We start from the raw sequence: 21,826 nt of genomic DNA, 5'->3' as shown, positions 1-21,826 counted from the left end.
CCAAGCTCCAAGAAAAATATCTGCACTACTTATAAAGGTAAATGTTCAAAAGTGATCAGCTAAATAAGCAGACTGGGGGGAAATGTTGGATAAGGCTGATTTTAAGTCCCATTTGATATTATCTGAGGTAGCAAACACACCAAGGAACTTAATGTGGTGTATAGAGCTCTGTAATTGTTAGGGTCTTGTTTTCTGTGTTCTGCCCTGTCGCAGAGGGCACCCCAAGTTGGGGTGTTATTTGACCCACGAAAACCGAGATGAAGTTAGAAAGGACCTCAGAGGGAGAAACTGAGGCAGCAGACATAGTCAGAAGCCAAGTTGTGTAAGTCCCTGCTTTGTGCCATCTCAGGAAGGGGAGTTATGCAGACCATTACAGAGGAGAAAGACAATGTGTGCTCTTCCATAAAGACTGCACATTTGCTCTTGGTTTTGTTCTTTTAATGAAAAATAAAGGCCATTTTAACTTAACAAGTACATGGCGGGGCAGTTCTGCATGAATTCTCAGAATGAATGTCTGGTCACCTGTGCCAGACAGAATTTGATGAGCAGGGCAATACAAAAGGGTCTTTATGATCTTGATCTTATTTGTAATACGAGAAGTTGCTAGAAGCCAGTAACACATTAGGAGAGTACCACATTATCCCTCTAACTTTGCCAAAATTCAACCAACCGACATGCAATGTGATATGCAGGATCTTATACCAGAAAACATTTTATTCTATAAGGTTTGAGCATGGGATTAATTTTAGGGGAGGGAAGGAAAGATATTTTCCCTTCCCTCCCCACCATTTTATAACTTAGTGGAAGGTGAGAAAACATTGTCTCTTCACACCCCAAGGGTTGACTATCTAGAAAGGGGGAAGTGGTAGAGTCGAGGGACTGTAGCTGCTTTCCACAGATAACTTCCCCCTCCTGCTACTGCCTGTCAATCAGTTAATTAGCTGCAAGGTTTCAATAGGCAGAAGGCATCTATTGATGCTCCGGGGAATCTAAAGGCCCTAAGGGGAGGAGCCACTGGACCCAGACATCAAAAAATTCTGAGGGACAACAAATGAAAAAACAGGGACAGGAGTGAGTGACAGGGTCAAAAGCAAGAATCCAGAGGGGGCCACCTTGGCCAACGCCAAGCAGAGGTTGATGACAAAGTGTTGCAACTTTGTGGGGCCACAGATAGGGTGTGTATATATATGAAAAGGTGTGGGGGAAAGTGCAGCCAGAACCTGAGGAGAAGGTTCTGGAGAAGCCATAAAAGGGGCTGAAACCTGGTGCACTCGAGGTAGGGGTGTGCCAGGGTCTCCCTCTCATCACAGAAGGGGCAGGTGATGTGGTGAACCATGTCAGGTACACACCCGCGCTCACAGCTCCATGAAGGAGCTGCCAACTGATATCCTCGGCGGGCCGTGGGACCAGACTGGCCCAGCAGGGCTCCTCCCCTTCCACAGGTGGCAGATGGTCCCACCACTTGGTGAGATACAAGGGTGAAGGAAGCACAGGGCCTGGCACAAAAGTGTGTACAGATGCTTCCTAGGCTCAGTTCACAGGTGTTCCGGCTGCTTGACCTGCAGCCAGCCCAGGTGGTACAAAAGGGGTGGCTGGGGGGGCTTGTGGGGCAGTAGGCAGAAGGCAGCTGCAATTGCAGCAGTCTGCAAGCAAGAGTTATGTCCAATCTGCTGTGCAGGTAGGGATCTAGAGCAGAGGTTCCTCTTTGCAACCAGCTCAGCTCTCGCCCTGCTGGCTGTCTCTCTCTAAAACAGGATGTGTGGGATAGGACAGCAGTTTCTCCTTCCTCTCCCAAAGGAAGACAGTTGCAAGAGATACAGATATGTGGGGGCGGGGGCATGTACAAAGAGGGGAAAGATATCGGGGCAGTGGTCACAAGGGTTGAGTGATGGGCAGTAGGGAGATCTTGAGGAAAGGGAAAAGAAGCTGGAAGGATTTTGGAGAGGGGCAGTGAAGCAGGAGAGAATAAGTGGGGTGGTGAGAAGGAAAAGAGAAAATGGGAAGAGAAGTGGTAGTTCTTTGAGATGAGAGCAAGGGAGGAGCTGTAGGAGGAGTTTGTGGGAAATAGGGGAGTCTGGGAGGACCATGTAACCCACTGGAGTTTATGTGTGCCGCTCCACAGAGAATATGAGTTTTTACAGCTGGAAGCTACAGAGCCTTGGTTGTTTTGCTCAAACTATAGCAGCTTATGCTATTAGCTCTGGAGGCCCCTGGGATGCCAGCCAAGATGGCAGCTGGCACAATTGCCCAAGGAGAGAAGTCTGAAGAAGAAAGGAGAGAGGCTAGTGGATTTAGCAGAAACCCAGCACGCTATCTCCAGACTGCTGCAGCATGGGACAGGAGCCAAACAAGGTCTGTACCACAGGAAGAGGGCAAAATAAGTGCCAGAGCCTTTTTGTTGTTTTTTAATGGAGGTGGGGAGATAAATCAGGAATTATCCAATTTTCCATAAGGGACACTAGGACGAATACACCTTTAACAATGCCAAAGAATGTAAGATATTCTGTTGACTTGGAAAACAGGATAGGCAGAGTTAAGGTTCTTTGTGGGTACCTACCTTCATTTGCATTTCCATTCTTTTCAGTGCTTGTGGAGGGTTGTGAGTATAACCTTAACTTTGATTTCCCAGGCCTTCCAATTTTTTAAAGCAGTTTTGTTTTATTATTTTCCCCCATTAAGTTATTGATACGTATTTAAAACTTTTGTTCCAGTTTAATAATTTATTTGTTGTTGTTTTTGGTCTGGTTATCTGTAACAGATTGCTCACCCATCTGCTTTCTCTATGGATTAGTTCTTTCATAAGGAAGGAAAATAATACTTGTTTAGTTGATCACAATTTCTCCAGAGTGGCTATTTTGGATCTGCAATTCTTTATGAGAACAAATAAAACAATGCATGAGGGACGTTTGGTTTAAGTCTGGGTGGTCCAGATGCCAAAATTTTAGCTTGGTTGAGAGAGAAATAATGGTCTATAAAGTGCACAGCGATCAATAAGACAGGAATAATAAATCTGTTTTCAAACCATTTTGAAGGCTTATCAGTCCTTCTGGGTTTGTTTGTTTGTTTGTTTGTTTGTTTTTTGGTTTTGCTGAATAAGTTGTTTTCAAATCCAGTAGTTAAGATGCGCATGTTAAATTGATACAGGATTCTATAATTCACAATTACACTTTCAAATTGCTTTCTTAATCACTTAAAAGAAAAAGGGTTTATCTTGATTTCTCATTTTTATTTAAAATGAACTATAGTAGTTTAAATGAGTGTGACATAAAAAGGGATAGATAATAGAGATCAAACTTAGAGATAAAAAACAAATAGAGGAATGTAAACAGAAACTAAACATTTGGAACATTGGAATAAACTATACTAGATATATTAAATATCATACACAATAGCTAAGATTGCCAGCAAGGGATTACAAGTTGTGGTTTCTCTTGGTTCTGTTCATCTCTTCAATAAGAGAGGAACCTAAAACTGGCTGCTGATTGTCTGCTGTTTTGATAACATCTAGATGAGATCATCAATGTACCATGAGACTGCTAATGCCATGGGGTAGATACCTGCGCAGAACTATTGTTTTGATCTTGGTCCCATCAAACCCTCGAAACACATTCCTACCTGCTCCTGCATTGTTCCTTGCATTTTTATCCCGCTCCCAACTGCAAAAAACTTTACAACCCGCAAATCGTGCAAGAAAAATTTGCTTTATATTGCTGAAATTCTATTTATGACAAACTGACAAAAATTCTAGTGTTTTCCTGCAAATTACCAGAGTCTGTTTTTTTTTCCGCCCACTTGATCCCACCTGCAACAAAGTACTTTTTGCCTGTTCCTTCTATTATGGCAGTGGTTCCTGCCAGGGGTCGCAAGTTATATAGTCCCATTGGGGGCCTGGCTCCACCAATGTTAGGGGCAGGTCTCTCCCCCGGCCCCACCTGCCGCCCCCATGTGCCTCCCTCGAGTGTCCCCAAGCCCCCACTTGCTGCCCCTGCGCGCCTCCCCTTGGCCCCGGAGCATCCCTGCCTCAAGCCCGTGGCTGCCCCCTGCAGGTTCACGCTGAGCTCCGCCTTGCTGGCTCCTGGCATCAACTGCTGCCATAGGGTCCTAGTGCCCTGACCCTGCCCTTCTGCCTCAGACCCTTCCTTTTTCTGGTGGGACCATCCACCAGAACAGAGGACCACCCCCCGCCCACAGTCACCGCTCCTGCCCCAGGCTGGGCCTGGGGCAGCCCCAGTAAGTCTGCAGTGAGGGGCAGCAGCAGGAGGAGGCGGCACACATCCCCAGCCCCACCCTACAGCCCTCACCCCAAACCTCCATCTGAGCATCTCCCACACACCAACCCCTCATCACCAGCCCCACCCCAGAGCGCTCACATTTTTACGTTAAAAATTTATTTAAATATATATATATTGGCTTACAAGGCAGGTGTAAGGGTTGGGGGGGCAGGACTTGGACCGCTTCTGGGCACCACCAAATATTATACAAACCTGCCGGGACCCCGGGGATTCCAGTCCCACTACAGGGCTCTACCATAGGGCACCTGCTTGGCTTGTAGCTGATCACAAGGCTAACTTCATCTCTGCTTTACACAATATTGACTATTTCTGTGCCTGACATTTTCAAAACTTTTTGGGAGGAGGCTTGCATTAACACAAAACTTTGTATCTAATATTTCTGTGTTATGCAAATATACATATATTGATATTTTAGACACTTTCAGAAGGCTCATGGTTTCCTGAAAAGAAAACAGTATATGCAAAAAAAAAAAAAAAACCCCAAAAACCCACAACAACTTACTGCCCACTTCAGCTCTCACATAGGATAATCTCACCTATAGGAATTCTATTTTTTACATGACAGAGACCTCAGAGCCAGAATAAATAGTACATTCCTCTGGGTGTCTTCATGTAATGAAGGTGTAATGCTGCAAGGGGCCTCTAGGTCACTGATGAATCATCAGCACACTTTATATTCTGACAAAGACAGAAGATGTGTAATCTGTGAAAATTTCACATTCAGCCAACCTGCTGCCATAACTGATTTGCTGAAATAAAAACTTAAAAGTTTCAATTGACTTGTTCTCAGTTATAGGGTTCCTGGAGCTATTCAGTTTTCACTCACTCCTGACTGAGGCCAGGTTCCTATTGATATTTTTCAGAGTCAAGACTAAATAAAAACGGAATAAGGGTTTGGCCAATTGCCCTGTATAAATGTGTAGCAGTGGATACTGGCAAACAAAGGGTTCACTGGAGCGAGAAAGCAATTAGTGCACCCAGTTGGGCCTGGGGGGTGGGTCAGGCCCATTTTTGGATTAGGCACAGCTGGGAGGCTGAACTAAGGAGGAGTCCTATCTGAGAGGAGCTAGGTGACTAAGATTTCAGGGAAGCAGAAGGGAGATATGAGATTAGTAAACCTTGGGATCTTTTCCTGAGACAGGAGTTCTACAGAGGACCAGGACAGACACTGTGCAGCCATAGAAACAGACTGAGCTCCTGTTGTGAAACCTTGGCAAAATCCCAAGCCTGGGGTCTGGGTTTCTGGAGGAAAGAGACGCATGCACAGAGGAAGAATGCTCTGGGAGGCATTGCTTGGGCCAAGAACTGAAAAGGACTCTGCGGAGTCTGGCTGTAGAGTCTCTGGAGTAGTAAGCCCAGGAAGGGGCTGGGGAAAAGGGCCTAGAGACAGGCCATGATAGGAAGGGATAATAGATAGGCAGTGAGGAGTGTGAGGAAGCAGACCGTAGCTGCTTGTTACAGGATCCTGGGATAAAAGCCCAGGGCAGAGCGAAGTCTTGGGTTCCCCTATCAGCCACAGAGGAAGGGGGCATGCAAGGCCCCTGATATAAGGGGTGTAAGGATCATTGAGCCCAGAGTTGAGTTAAACACCCGGCATAAGGTCACTACTGTTTTGTGGGACTCTGTTACCCCCAGAAGGGATGGGACTGAATGTGATCTGGACAGAGGGTCAAGTCATGAGATGAAGCAGACCACTGTAGCGCTGGAGTGGCTGTCAGCAGGGAGTGCTGGAGGAAGAGAGCCTGGTATGTCATGTCCAGCCACAAAGGGGCACACCAGTTGGTGAGTCACTCTTCAATACAAACATGCATAAGGTATGCGAGATCCCCAAAACTATTGCAGAACTTTGAACAAGCAGACACTTCAGTGCCTGATACTTTCTCCTCTTCGGGAGCCTCCATTTTAAATGGTAATGGCTTCCACTTACCGCACATCTCATTCTCCCTACCTAGAACAGCTCTGGAGGAATGTGTGGGTTGGAATTGCAATACCCCAAATAAAAAAGTCCTGATGAAAAGGAAGAGGGTTTGTTTAAAATACTTTGAAATTCAGTATAAATATGGGGGGCCAAATCCTCTGTTGGCGCAAATCTGATTAGTCCCATTGAAGTCAGTGGAGTTATACTGATTTACACCAGTGGGGGATCTGGCCTGACATGGGAGAAAGGGAAACTCTATCCATCTTTTGTTTGGCTTGTATGCTACATATAGCCTTTTTTAAAAAAAAAAAAAAAAAAAGTTTATTTTCCTTTCCAGTACCTAGCCAGGACAGTATTTATGAAACATCTGGCCTCCCTTTTGCTCGAACAGATTTCCTCCCACTATTCTGTTTTTACTACTGTATCTTTAGATACCAGCACAAGGATATATCTGAATAATGGTACAAATTTACCCTGGTGGAACATCATTGATTAATTTGGGCCATTGCATTTTAGCTTTCCTCGTCTCCACATGCAGGGCTCTGTAATATGAGATCAAGGGGATTGCTTGACAAATTAATGGCAGGCAAAATTAGAAAAGAGAAAAGGAAATACTTCTTCACACAGCATGTAGCTGGCCTGTTGCATTCATTGCTACAGGAGGCCTTAGACTCAGTGAGGCAAGTTTCTCTAACGTTATACCATTGAAATCAAGAGAGTTCTGCCAGTGATTAGTTTGGCTCAACTAATGTAGTTACTTTCTTAAAAGGGCTAAATAATCTTATAAACAATTAGATTTATAGTGCAAAGAGGAAGATAAACAAATCTCATACTTCTGGGACTTAACCAATCACGGTTGTGGTCCAGGAGGGAATTGCCAACAATATACAGTGGTGAACAACTGGCTAGACTATAAGGATTGTCACCTACCTCTGAAATAGTCTTGAGGTTCTGTTGAAAGAAAGAAATCAATGTTCTGATATTATACGGAAAACCATATGATGTGGATTTGTGAGTACGTATGTGGGAAAGAGGGAGGGTGTCCCTTTGCCATCCCAGTTAAACCATAGGTGTGATGAAATACAACTAAAATTATTATACTTACTTTGGGCCTAGCTGTGGACAGAGTTGTCAATGGATGGGTTAAAAATAAGAAATTACCATAGTCTCGTTTACCATGTTCTTTCATTCTCTGGGATCTTCTAATCTAATTTTGAGAGTGTTTGGTTTCCTCTGGGTATGGATTTCCTTTATGTCCAGTGGGGTTTTTAAATTTCCTTACTGGGTGCTGGTTACTATGTTTCAGCCTAAAGGAGATGGGTTCTGTTATCATTGAGACATTCATTTATTATTCTGGCCCCGGCTGGAGAATTAGTTTTCCATATCCTGTGGTATCTTAGTTTGCTGGTGATCAGGACTCTTCACTCCTGCGCCAGTATGATGCTAAATTTGCCATGTTTGGTGTTGATATAGAGAAGCCTTGAAAACTGCAGTACTGAAGAGACAAACCACCTATTCCAAGAATGGAATCCGCTGAGAAAGTTTCTAAACAGTCAAGATCCCATGGGTAGGACAATGGGAATTAAGCCAAATGAGGCTCTCTTTGGCAATACCAAGTTACTGAATACCTGAAAGGGAAAGAGATTTGTTTTCCAATTCACTCTATGGGAGAGTTCTTGCAAATAAAATTATAAGGATGCTTATGTTGCTATGCAGAAGGGTCCCAGTTAAACCACTAGGTGACATATAAGTCACCAAACCCAGAAGCAAAACTCTACGAGACCCAGGAAAAGGAGCCTCTTGCCCTCAAGTATAAGGGACTAAAAGAAGAAAGCCAGGTACTAAATCTGAGATGTCAGAAGGGGCCTATATATTGTAGGTAGTAAATTAGAGCTGGTCACAGGATGACAATTCCATTTCCTGACCGCTTTCAAGGTTTTGAACATTTTCCTTACACAGTGGAACAAAATCCAAACCTTTTGCAAAATGGCACAGTCAAAATATCCATGTTCGGCTCAAACGGTCAGATTTTCTATTTCAGTTTTTCTCTGGAAGGGCCTAGAGTCCACCCTAGACCTCAGAAACCTTCCCGTCAAAACTGACACGTCTCTGAAACATTTTGGCTTCAACAAAACAACATATTTCAATGAAAAAATGTTCTAAGCAGCCCTCGGTTTAATCTGTTTTTTTCCTTAAAGAGCTGTAATCATGTTGAAGTAGGTCTTCTACCCCCCACGCCTCCTTTTCTGCCCGCCACAGTAAAATATTCCTTGTCTATCGGATGCCTCAATTGGACTTGTTAGGAACCCAGAAACTGTTAGTGCCTATGGTCTGGTGTCTAACATGCCTTCAAACTTGTGGTACACCTGGCACCTTTTGTAACCTCAAAGAAAGGAGGGTGGGGAGTCACAATGCTGTCAGCTACTGGATTTGAAAACCTCCTCAGCTAAATGTTGTTTAAACTTCTGCCCCCACTGACATCAGGGAAATTGCACAAATTTGATTGAAGGAACAATCTGGCTACATATCAATGAAAAGAAACATACAGATTTTCTAAAATGTCTACATAATTTTTTTAAAAAGCACAGATATTATTCATTTCCCCCTGATTTCCATAATGTTTATGGAGCATCATTTTCTCTTGACCAAGTTTGGCTTTTTCAAACCTACTAGACAGTTTACTGAGTTGATAAGATGTGTGCTCTAAACTGTAAACTCTGCCTAAAGTCAAACTCAGAATCTACTTCTTTAAGACATTGAAGTCTGCATATACAGTAGCATCAATACGAGTCATGCATGAATCCACACTTGGCATCCTCTCCCAGCACAGAAACAAGCAAGCCTGATATTAAAAAGACAGAAAACCTTTACTCAGTTACTAAAAGAACTGCTGACACCAGCAATGGGGAGGGTGCATGTCATGGTACCTGGAATGGATCACAGCTGAGAGGGCCAATCTCAGGTCAGACTGTTAGAGAACAGGGCAGACATAACCAAACTGGTGGTACAATCTATAATTAGGTTTAACCAAACCAGCAACAAAAGTGTGCTCTTGGATCACTATATTAGCTTACCATGGAGCCACAGCCAGTTCCCTTAGATCGGTAATGGGCAACCTGTGGCCATGACGGTAATTCACTGGCAAGCTACGAGACCGTTTATTTACACTGACCATCTCCAGACACAGCTGCCCACAGTTCCTGGCCAATGGGAGCTGCAGGATGTGGTGCCTAACTCAGGGCTGAAAATTCTCTTACGCAGAAGGCTGACTAAGGTGTTGCTGTGTTCAGCAGAGCAATGCCCAAATTCCTTTAAAAATCTAGCCCTAAATCCTTTTCAGGGTCATTGTTTTCTAGAATGCAGTTGTCCTCACCCACCCCACCCCGCATATTCTTTGTTGCTAAGTTTATGACATTGCATCTAGCTACATTAAACAGGTTGTTTCACTCTGACAAGTTAGCAAGTGATACAAATCAATTTCACCTGAAAAGAACAAGGATTTTCCTACATATTTGTTCTAAATTCTTTATAAATAGATAACTTAGTCAAATAATTATAACATGTTGTGGTAAAGTGATTAGGTCTGTGGAAAAGTAGAAAAAGGAATACAGTTGCAATGCTTTGTATTGTCAGGACTGTATCTTATGTAACCCCCAAGGAGATTAGCTAGATTTCCGGGGCTCTGTCTGTTGGCAGCTCAGGGAGAGGCACACTGTCCCTGGAAGGGAGGGGGCGCCAAGGCAGACTCAGAATCTGCCTTGCAACCAATAGGGAGTGAGATGCCCTTCCCAGGGAGTTCAGGAAAGGGGAGAAGCCATTTTTGAGTCAGTCTGGAGCTAGCCAGGGCAAGGCTGTCAGGCTTGACAGAGCCCTAGCTGGGATGATTTAACTGGGACTTGGTCCTGCTTTGAGCAGGGGGTTGGACTAGATGACCTTCTGGGGTCCCTTCCAACCCTGATATTCTATGATTCTATGATTCTATGATTCTAAGGACAGGATTGGCTGTGTGGGGAGCTGGTGAGTCCTTGGCTTGCATGCAGAGTTCCCCCTGAGAACTGGCCTCAAGGGACCCGAAAGCAAGATCCCTCAGCTGGGCTTTTCCTTCTCCACTGGTGATTCCCAGTTTGAAGAGTTTTGCTGGGAAACTTAGCCAGCCAGGCTGAGTTAGCCCTCCAGCTCCCTAGGTGAGACCAGTCACCAAGTGGTCAGCTCTGTTCTGTCTGCTAGTCCAGGGCTACTGCCTGTGGTGTATGTGTGTGGTTGCTGGGCTAGGAGACTACACAACTGTATTAAAATCCAAACTATAATCTGCACCTTGAGCCCTGCATCCCTTTGTGGTGAGGGGAAATCCTGGGACCGAAGCAGCCTGATTCCTGCCTGAAAAGGATCCCTGCTAGCAGAGATCAGCCCCGCTGCAGTGACTGAGGAGTCCAGAGTCATCTCTGAACCTGAGGATCATTCATGGAGTTTGTGGGTGTACTATCTTTTAGTTAGTCAGGGAATTTGTTTTGGGGACCCCCTACTCCCTGAACTGGGAGTAAGGGTTTGGGGATTTTATAACCTGCTGCATATTAAACCTGTAGAGGGATTTACCACTTTCTCCCACTTGTGAGTCTTTTGGGCTGTACTGAACCCAGTCAGCCACACTGTTAAACTACTGCAGGGAAGACTTTTGTGGTCTTAAGTCATCAAGGGCCCCAACAAAGTACGCGTACTAACGGAACACTAATCCTACATCAAGTCATGTGACTGGGGAAAGTCACAGGTATAAGCAGTGTGGGCACCAGTGAACCTAAAAAATAGTTTTACCCTGTTATGTTATATTTGTCTCCTGTTTAATATAATTATTGTGTTTGTTAGTTTATTTCTTGGAAGTGTCCAATCTGGCAAGTAAGTGGGGATTACCCTGTGGTTAGAATTTTCCTCCCAAGCTGCCCTGGTGACTAGGAAGGAGCAAGGGGGGTGGAGGCACCGCCAAATAAATACATAGGAAAAAATAAAGAAGATACACCGTGCTGAGTGGGTAGTGGGATCCAGAAGAACCCAGACCTGTCCATCAAAACCTGTAAGTAGATTAGCATTAAAGAAGATAACCAGGTGGAGATGGGGCGCTACACTTAAAATTTCCTATAAAGTTCAACAAGTGTAGACAGTTATTGTTTGTTTGAATGATAGTAACTTCTGGCTAACTCTTCCAAGGGATCTGTTGTGACTATTGGGCCTACAAAATGTATCCCAATATCAATTTTATTTTAGATTTTAGCCCCACGGAGTATTTTGCTTTGACAGCTTTGTGCCCAAAATCAAATGGAGGTGCAATTAACTACATTCAGAATTATGGTACAATTAATTGCACTGTAAATAAGAATATCTGGGTGCTTTCTAGATTTGTAAATTTATAGGATTGATTCCCACAAGGTGTGGAGCACTTCTGTGAGTGCTCAGTACCTCAGCTTCTATCAAAGTCTATGAGCATTGAAAGAGCTCACCACATCACCTGAATGACCAGCACCTTGCAGGTATAAGCCTTTAGGCCATTAGAATTCTAACTGTTATAATTTAAACCTGCAATGGATGGCATGCACAAACAAGCAGATCCAAAACTGGATGCTCCTTGTGTATTTTCCTGGTGATTCATGTCTCCTTTAAAGTACCTTCTTGTTCAAGTGTCAGTATTACAGTACCACTCTTATTATGTTAGGTCTAGCAGAGATGGGAAGTTTATATTTACATACGTGATTGATCTAGTTTGAGAGAATGTATAAACCAATGATATGTGTCTCACACACAGTTTTCCAGGCTGTTTTCATTTTTTTAAAGCTCTTTCTGAGGTTATTATTTAAAAATAGGTGTTTGGCTTCTGTTATTGATATTGTTTTTCTAAATGTAATGCTTGTTTCACTCTAGTATGCATGTGTTTCTTTAAAGTGAATCAATAAGGTAGTTTGGACTGTGCGTCTTACCTCTCTGTGCATGCTATTAGTTCTAGACTCCCAAGGGTAGTTTGTGCAGTGAACCACAATAATGAGGTTGATAGTTCATAAAGGGGCTGATGTGACACATTGCTGACCTGCTTCAGAAACACAGCAATCTTACCCTTGCCAAGGTCTTGACATTCAGACTTTCCCTCTGCATAATTCTTGGTATTAAATGATGGTTATTACAGTGCTGTACTCGCCAAACTAGTCAGGAAAACATAGTAGAACATAACTGCTCACTTGGGTAGTGACGCATCTCACAGGAAAGAGCACTGCTCCTGCATTGGCTTGAAGTTGATGCATATTAAGGTGTTGCTATTATAACTGATGAAGCCCTAAAAAGTATGCATGCTGGTTAGATCAGGGATTGTTTCTTTGTCCCTGTTTATACTGCCACAGTTGAGATCACCTGAAGTTCCACAGTTATGCTGTTAAGAACTTGCACTTTATTTCTAGTTTAAATTTGTGTACCTTCCAGTCATTGGATCATGCTATGCCTTAGTTAGATTAGTCTTCTACCTTCAGATTTCAGAGGGGTAGCCATGTTACTGTATCAGAAAAAACAAGGAATCCTTTTTTGATCAAAAAACTGGCCCAAAATTCTGAAGAATTTAGGATTTGATGAGAATTTCAATGCTTAGGCTTATGTATAACTATAAATCATACATAGGATATAACCAAACCACATTTAATAAACAAAACTAAGGTAACTAATATAGCCCTGCTATTCATATGACTTCTTGAAGAGTCATTGGCATGATGTATGGTGCAATAAGTGACTGTAGTGGACTGAAATATACTCAGATTGACTTTCCGTAAGACAGTAGTCTGAATAATTTGTCTTCCACCAGAGCTTTTGCTCCTACCTGCTTAGTTTGACTAAATCATTGACAAAACTCTGATAAGCCTCTGTCTGATTTGGCATGCAGCTTGCAATGAAAGCCTCAATTTTGGAGAGGCTGTGTGTGTGTGTGTGTGTGTGTGTGATATTTTTAAATGGCTGCTCTGAGCTAGCCTACAAGCCTTTCCTATCATGGTGAAATGCATTAAACTACCTTCTATTTCTTCTGCCTGCTTTGTGTTGGTTGAAGAGCTATAATCAATTTGCCAAACAAAAAAAGAAATACATCCCTGTACTACATGAAACCTAGAACTCACCAGTGCAAACAGTTTGTGAATAAAGATACGGCAAGATTTATAATGCTAAAACTCCCAACTCTTGAATGAAGAAAGATAATATTGGATATTAAACTTTTCTGAAATGAAACTGCATAACTAAACCTGAATTGACTATGAAAGTGAGTGACACATGGGAAAAATCTGTTTTAATTCATAAGGGCTATGAGCATCTTTCTCGCTACACCTCAATAAAGTTTAAAATTACAAAGATGAAGGTAACTCATAACATGCTCCATGGGATTATTTCACATTTAAAATGTGTTGTGTGTGTGTGTGGTTTGTGGGGCGGGGTTCCTCCTCTGAAAGAGCTGGAGGTGCCAATCCATGCTGCTTGACCATAGTCTCTAAAATATATAGATATTTAAGTTGCTGTTGGAGGCATCAGCTCATTAGACTTTTTTTATAACATCACAGATGGCCTGATGAAGATGCTGGGAGATAATGGGACCCCAAACCTGCTGTAAAGATCATATCTTGTACTCTTTTTAGAACTATATTCTAAATGGCACCAGATCTCTGCTTTAAGCCACATTTGTGCCCCTTCCCCCCGACTCCCCTAACACACCCACACAAGCGTATCTCCCATTCCCCAGGGCTGCCAGGGGCTTGGCAAAAATTAGACTTTACACCTATCTCCAAGTTATACCCAGATGCAACGATCACCAAGGGGCTGTTTTGCAGCCAGGGATAGCCGGAGGCCAGTGGCACTCCAGCTACCTCTGTGGTAATACCACAGGTATTACCCTGTGGCCAGTAAAGTATGTAGCATAAAGTAAGTCCTATGTCACCTGCAGATTTCTCCACATTGGGAGAATCCCTAGCTGGCTAAATCTACTGCTGTTCCAAGTGCTTTGGATTGCCAGAGAAACAGCTGGCGAAGGGGGAGAGGATCTGGCTTAGATTGTTTGTCAACTGTTCTATCTAGCTCTTCTTGAAGTTTAGAGTACTGGAAATCTTTTTTGTTTTTCCCTGTGGTGGCCACGGGAATGAAGTGCTGGACACTTTTTTCACACAAAACTGATGAAATATGTTGATTTTCTTAGTGAATTCCACTTTGAGCCAAACCCAGGGTGCAAATTTATCATGTGAACTTAAACTGCTACAAAGGTGCCAGAACTTCTTTGTGAATCAAAATCGCCTAGATAGCATCTTTACTTCTGCTAAATAAAACTCTTTGCATGCATCCAAAACCTGCATACTTCCTAAGGATTGTCGGTTGCTAAATATAACCTATTTTTCTCCAGACACCAATATATTCCTTCTGATCAATGCTTAATCCTCAAGGCATGTCATTTTGTTCCCTTTCAGCTATACTAGTTTAAACCAATTTACGCAGTCTAATCAGGAATCAATTTCCATGTGTGGTAGAGAGAAGTATGACACACTATATTGTTAGATTCAACATTGGTTTTCCATTGTCACAAGCTAAACTAAAAATTAAACAATTGGAGCTGGGCTTCTTCATCAAATAAAGGCTTTTGTTTGCCTTACAAAATTTCATTGCCTGTTTACCCACCAGCTTCTTCCCTTAACCACACATCCAACTATGAGTTGTCCAGATATGATTTAACATCACCTTTCTGAATACCCTATTTAATTCTGAGACTGACAGTGATATATATCCAGGGAAATGACAATTGGCTAACCCTAGCTTTTGTGAGTAATAAAGTTTTAAAATAAGTTTAAACCGACTGGGTCTCCTAGGATCTGTTCTTTTTGAGCAATTACATCACTGAATAATTCACTCAAGTGCCCTGTGCTCATTAACATACTAATGGCCAGGAAGAACGTTACCTAGAGATTCAGTAAGTTTTCAGATCATTACTTATTTCAAAATGTTTTCAATCTTTTCTTTTTCTCTTTGAAAAATCAGACATGGAAATGGAGACATTTGATGGAATGAATAAAAACAGATAGACTAAGGGGTTCTGGTGACCTTTCAGAGACTTTAAAATGGGCTCTTTCTAATCACTGCTGCAATTTCATCATAAGCCTGGGAACTAATTTGCTCAGTAGGGGTCTTATTTCTCACAAAACTGACAAAATTTATATCTAATTGATCATTACATGCTGCCCCTACTACTTTCTGTGGCTTCATACATTCATAAATATAGTCAGCACATGCAAAAAACCTAAGCTGGCTTTCAGAGTTCAAGATGAGAACAGCAAAATCCTTTCAGACTGGAATAAATCAGCAAACTGAGAGCCTGCTCCAGCTTCCATTGAAGTCAATGGAAATGTTGCCATTGACTTCAAAGTGAGCAAGACTAGGCCCTGGATAAGCAGGTAAGGAAGAGAGCACATTAAATTTTCAATGTATAAACTGTGGGTCAGAATGTGTGTCATGTGACACTGGTAAAGACTCACAGGAAGAGTTGCTTTCTGCTAAAGCTGAACAAGGAACTTTATTATAATCAGGAAAATACTATTATCCCTGCCTAGAAGCTTCCTCGATTTCCCCCACCTAGCCCCTCTTGCGTTGTTTACTGCTGATAGATTTAAAGAAACAACACACTCATCTTCACAGTTTGTGTCAAGCCTGAGCAGATTTCACTGCTGTGTAAGTGTCATGCATGCTGGTGTTTTGGGAGTGTAACAAATAGGAGCTGACAGGGTGTAACACTTTCCAAAATACTACCGCTACCAAGTGCTAATGAAGAGTTTACCCCAGAACATAATTAACATTGAAATGACGCTCCCTAACCGGTGCTTGTGATCACAGTGCTTAGAATATTCACCAGGAGTTCTTCTTTAAGTAGGACTTCAAGGACTCACTTAACTCCAGAATTGCTGCTTTTTTATTTTTATTTTTTTTTCTGTTTTTGAAGTTTCTTATTGGTGATCCTTGACAATGGGCTACATGTGTGTTGGCAGACATCAAAAAGTGTCTAAGATTTAGTGTAGTCTTTATCTGTTAAACACTTAAAAAGAAAATAATTTCTTTTAATTTTTTTTTTATTTTTCAGCACAAGTATAATAGAATTTTCTCCACATTTCAGTTTGTGTGGGTTTTTCCCGCATTACTTGAGCTGGTCACATACTATGAGACAGTCTTCACTAATTATTATTTATTTGTATTACAGTCTTAGAGGTGTTAGGATTAATTTATTGATAAATCATCAGATAACTACGCTCAATCAAGTGTGTTTACTTATAACAGCACATACTGACAGGCAAAGGCCATGTTTACATGTACAATGCTGCATTGGCGTAGCTATACCAATACAGCTGCACTGCTGCAGCCCATATGGTGAAGTCGCTCTATGCCGACAGGAGAGAGGTCTCCTGTTGGCATAAAACCCCACCCTTGCGAGCAGCATAAGCTATGTCACCAGAAGAAGCAGGTAGTGTAGAAATAGTCAAAGGTTACACTCTGGCTGCACCCCCAGATTGGGTAAAATTAATCTGCTCCAAAAAATATTAACTTACTACCAACCATATATATACTTTAGTCTGTTACCATAGTCAAGAAACTCCCCAAATTCCTTTATTTCATAGAGTACCCTAATTTTCCTTTCCCAGGCAGTTTGCACCTACTGTCCAATGTTCTTGGATATCTGTACCCAGTTAGTTTAACAATCTTGCAACAATTACAATAGTTGCTTATTACTTAAACAAAGCTAAGCGTAAGGCAGACTCTTCAATAATATAAAAAGAAAAGGAGTACTTGTGGCACCTTAGAGACTAACAAATTTATTAGAGCATAAGCTTTCGTGAGCTACAGCTCACTTCATCGGATGCATTTGGTGCATCTTATGCTCAAATAAATTTGTTAGTCTCTAAGGTGCCACAAGTACTCCTTTTTCTTTTTGCGAATACAGACTAACACGGCTGCTACTCTGAAACCTCTTCAATAATATATGAATTCTGTCAAATGGAGGCCACAACTGAGGTCAAGGCCCAATTTTTCTGGGTACTGTAAACCACTATACTTAATCGGCTAAGCAGGAAACTACTATTTCCATTAGTAGTACTGCCAACCTGAAAGGTCCATAGATCAAGAGTGTCACCCCCTCCCAAAAAAAAAAATCAAGGATTGGCCCAAAATTATGAGATTAGTTTTCAAGGATTATATTGTTGTTTGGGCTATCTCTTAATTTTTCCTTTTATGTATTTAACTTTCCTTGCCCACCCTCAGTGCTTGTGACAAGCTGGGGGTGTCAATGCTTCCAAAATCAAGGTAATTTTTGGCCCCCACTGCAGGTACTCTTACCCCATATCTGCCCATACCCTTGCCTAACAATTCTGCCCTCACATCAGTTATGTCCTCCTTCCTCCCCACCTTCCACGTCAACTTTGTTTCTCCTACAGCTCCAGGGCTCTTCACCCTCCTCTCCCAGGCCTGAAGAAGGGTTGCAATGGTGTCCCCCATCCCTTTCCCAGGTCTAGTGTTCAGGGGAGGAAAACAGGAGCCATCCCAGAGTAGGGCAAAGGCACACTGACCTGCTGGGTTCTTTCTGCTCCCTCTTTCCTCCCTCCCTTCCTGTGAGAATGGTGTGGCTTCTGAGGGAAGGGAGTTTGTCAGCTTCTTGCAGCCGCCCTGATTGGCCCCCCTTCCCTGGAATGCAGGGTAGCAAAGAAATCAGAAGGTGTTGTCCTCAGACAGCACTGAAATTCTGAAAGGGAAGAAATTTGTCACAACATGAGACTGCCTCCAGTCTCTACCAAACTGTGAGAGTTGACCACACTGTCTCAGCCTCACCTCACTGATCTATGACCTTCTATGACATAGAGAGGTAGCAGTAGCATGACCAGCCAGGAGAAGTAGAGAAGCTGAATGCAGGGCAATCCAACAGGCTGCAGCAGGAGCTGGGAAAACACATGTGAAATGGTGTATAACCATTGGCCATGCAGCACGGCTCTGGTTTGTAGCGAACCTGTGAGGAAATAGTAGAGACTGAGCAGAAATCCAGTGCAGAGGTGCCCTGACAAGATACATCCCTAACTAATCCTGGCCTGGAAACCTGCAAGCTCCCCTTTGCCTCTAGTGTAGACTGGAGTAGAGAGGAAACCCAGCCAATAGGCTTGAGGAGCCCTAACCTTATAGTGGATGACTCCTCAGCGGCCCAGATAGGAACCAGTAGTGTTGTACATTAAATTTCAACAGCTTAAGCCACTGAATTTGCAGCCTTCCCCATTAAAATACACTTAGACAAATGTCTGAGTCATTGCTGGGACCCACAAGGTATAGGAGAAAGGAAGTAGTATGATTTTACAGATGGGAAACTGAAGCGTAGAGAGATTTGAATTGACTTTTTTCTGAAGTCCCCCAAGAAGTCTGTGGCAGTGCTGGGAACTGAAGGGAGATTCTGTGAGTCTCAGCCAAGTGCTTTAACCGTAAGATCAACTTAACTGTTGAATTGACCGTATTCGTGCCCCTTTTTATTTGTACTCATGAGTGCGATCCCATGGGGTTTACTTGAGTTTTGTGGCTCCTGGTCCCTGATCTATTGATTACGTTACTGATTTAGTTTCCTCGGTTAGCACTCTGAAATTTGGTAGGTTCTTGTCCCAAGATCAGGCCTGCTATTACTGGAATATCTGTTTAGCTGGGAACCCCAAGGTGAGCAGTTGCAGCACTCATACTTAGGAAATCACACTATATTTATAATAGTTTTATTAATAAGTCTCAAAAAGTCACAAACACTCCAACAGTAAGATAGGTAGAGCTGAGCACCCGTATACTTACTCCACCCTTTATATCATAACCTGAAGTGTTGGTTATTATCTTCCTCCTCACTGTCATCAGTCATCATATCCTGGCATCTTCCCAGGCACACAGGCTGGGATACAGCTTTTCTAATGAAATTTGAGACTAGGCTGGATTACAAATGGAAAGAATATTGGAAAGGGTAGATAACTCTCTTCTCTGTTCCCTTTTTTGTTTGTTTGTTTTTTGGTTTTTAATCTTTCTCCTCCCCCTCATATCATCCAGATGGTAGTTGCCTATCAGATCCAAGAACTTATCCTAGCCAGCAACATATATGATAAATTTTCAGTCTGATTTTTCAATTGTTACCAGGCCCATAAGCCTCATAGCAGTATCCCACAGTGTTACCTTTACATATCTGCTGAACAAGGCCATGTTAATCTCCTACTATTTTAGGATTTCTCTGCCTTGTTTGATATCAATGACCATCCAGTTTCTGCAGCAGAGATTAATGATCTTCTCTGGATTATCTAGCATGCCTTGAATTCTATTTCTTTCAGTGGAGCCAGCTTGTTGCAGTTAAGCCCCTTTATCTTCAACGTAACATTCATTATTTCTGGGGCTCTACAGGATTCCATTCTGGGACCCATACTGTCTTATAATTATGTGCTTCCCTTAGGCAATATCAAATTGGGCTCGTTGTTTCCAGTATCATATGCAGGTGATCCTTAGATTTGTGTTTTCTATTCCATTCCAAACTGAATGCTAACAAGATAGAATAGTTGCTAATTGGTCCATCTTGAGGTCTCTGCACTCCTCACTCAGTGCTTCTATAAATAGATGTTCCATTTTCCCTGTTACCAGGGCTTGTAGCCCTGGTGATAAAGAAAAAGGGGGAAAATAGGCCTCTTGAACAACAGTGAAGATATCCTCTTAGTGGAGGACATAGCAATTATAAAGAAGCTGAATGTCTACTTTGCTGGGGTATTTACAACTGATAATACAATGGAACAAATGACTAATTATAAAAAAATATATACAGTATGGATGATAGCAAATGTGGTACAAGGCATTTTGGAAAAAACAGGTATAAACAAACCACCAAGACCAGATGAGATACTGTCCTAAAATTACTAGGTAAGGAACTAGCATGGCTATTAGTGCATCTCTGTAAAATGTCAGTAAATACCAAAGTGGTACTGCTGGGATGCATTGTCACTTCAGGCCATGATGCCAAACCTTGAGCCTCCCTGAGGCTCTGAGTAAAGAGGATTTCACCTCATCAGCAACGAAGAGAAATCTCGGTGTGATGTTTGTTAGTGATCCAGTCCACCTGGCGTGGAATGAGAGCTGCTTCATTCTGACAAAGAGGTTCTCTCGGGCACAACGCTGGTTTTCCCCTCCTTCTGTTTGGAAGGAAACCTCCATTTTCCCCTAACTCTCAGAAGACACCAATTCTGGTCACATTTGCTATTGCCTCTCCCTACTTTCTACGCCGTTGGTAGGGAAGAATGGTTTGGGAAGAATGGGGAAGGGAAAGGTCACATACTGAAACCTGGCTTTTAACTGGGAGGCCCAATCAAACAGACATGCGAGGGGAACAGCTTTGCTTACAGTGGGCCTGCTAAGATGGCACAAGTAGGTTGATGTTTTGCAAGTCATCAGTACAAGAAATAGCTGTGAAGCAGAGAGCAGCAGCCTTATAGATCTAACTGCTGTGGAGGGAAAGATTTCAGAATTATTCATGAAGGATGAACCGGTTAGCTTGTTAGATAAAAAATCAGTTAAGCAATAGCTAACAGTCATGGGTTTACAAGAAGTAGGCCTTTTCAGGGGCATCTGAATAGAGGAGCAAGTGGGACAAAGAAATTAGAGGCTGATGAGGCTATAGATCTTAATTGACCTAGATCTGACCTGAGGCTTCGATTAAAGTTTCACATAAGTTGATACTGGAGTCAATGAGAGAGTGATAATATGGATGGGAAACTGGATGGAAAGGAGACTACAGAATAAACTGGCATGAGTTCACTTGGTGAAAGGTAACAAGTGAGGATACCTGGGGCATAGTGCTCCAAACACTGAAGTCATCCTATTGCCAGAAACATCTCCGGGCTTTAATCAAACATGGTTGTGATCCATCATTGTAGCATTCTTTCCTTCATACTTGAAAACACATTTGGGGCCTGATTCTTCTCTTGGTTACACCAATTTGACATCAGTGTAACTCCACTGACTTCAATATTATCAATGAGTTGCCTTATCTGCCTTATAGGTCTTCCCCTTTAAACACATCCTAGAAGTGCCCAGGTCTTAACTGACTACATTTTCCTTTCCATCTCTACCTGTCTTCTCCCTTTTTAACACTGAGTGGAATTAGAGTGAGTGCATCTAAAATATTCCAGTCTGAATCCCTCTCTTTAAGGTGGGGAATTCCGTTTGAACCAGAAGAATCTAGAAAACACTGTCCAGTCCCCTATCCACTAGACAATACTCATTTTGTTCCAATGAATTCCAAATTGGCACAATTACATTGGCATTAATGTCCCCTATTGGTCCAATTTCTGTCCTCACTTACATCAGTGTGAATATATGACTTTTAACTGGAGTAAATGAGAGCAGAGTTCAGTTATTTTGTGACAAATTTATACCTGTTCTATGTATTGGTGTTACCTGGGGTTCTTTCAACCCAAAGCTCTTGGTAACTTTTACTCTGTGCGAGGTGGTATCAGGAAATAAATCAGGGGAGACACGGCCATCTGACTGATAGATGGCTGGTACAAACAGGACAACACGAGTGCTTTCACTTAAA

The sequence above is a fragment of the Dermochelys coriacea genome, chromosome 4 (genome assembly GCF_009764565.3).
Source record: "Dermochelys coriacea isolate rDerCor1 chromosome 4, rDerCor1.pri.v4, whole genome shotgun sequence".
Classification (NCBI taxonomy): domain Eukaryota; kingdom Metazoa; phylum Chordata; order Testudines; family Dermochelyidae; genus Dermochelys; species Dermochelys coriacea.
Note: the sequence above shows the minus strand (reverse complement) of the source record.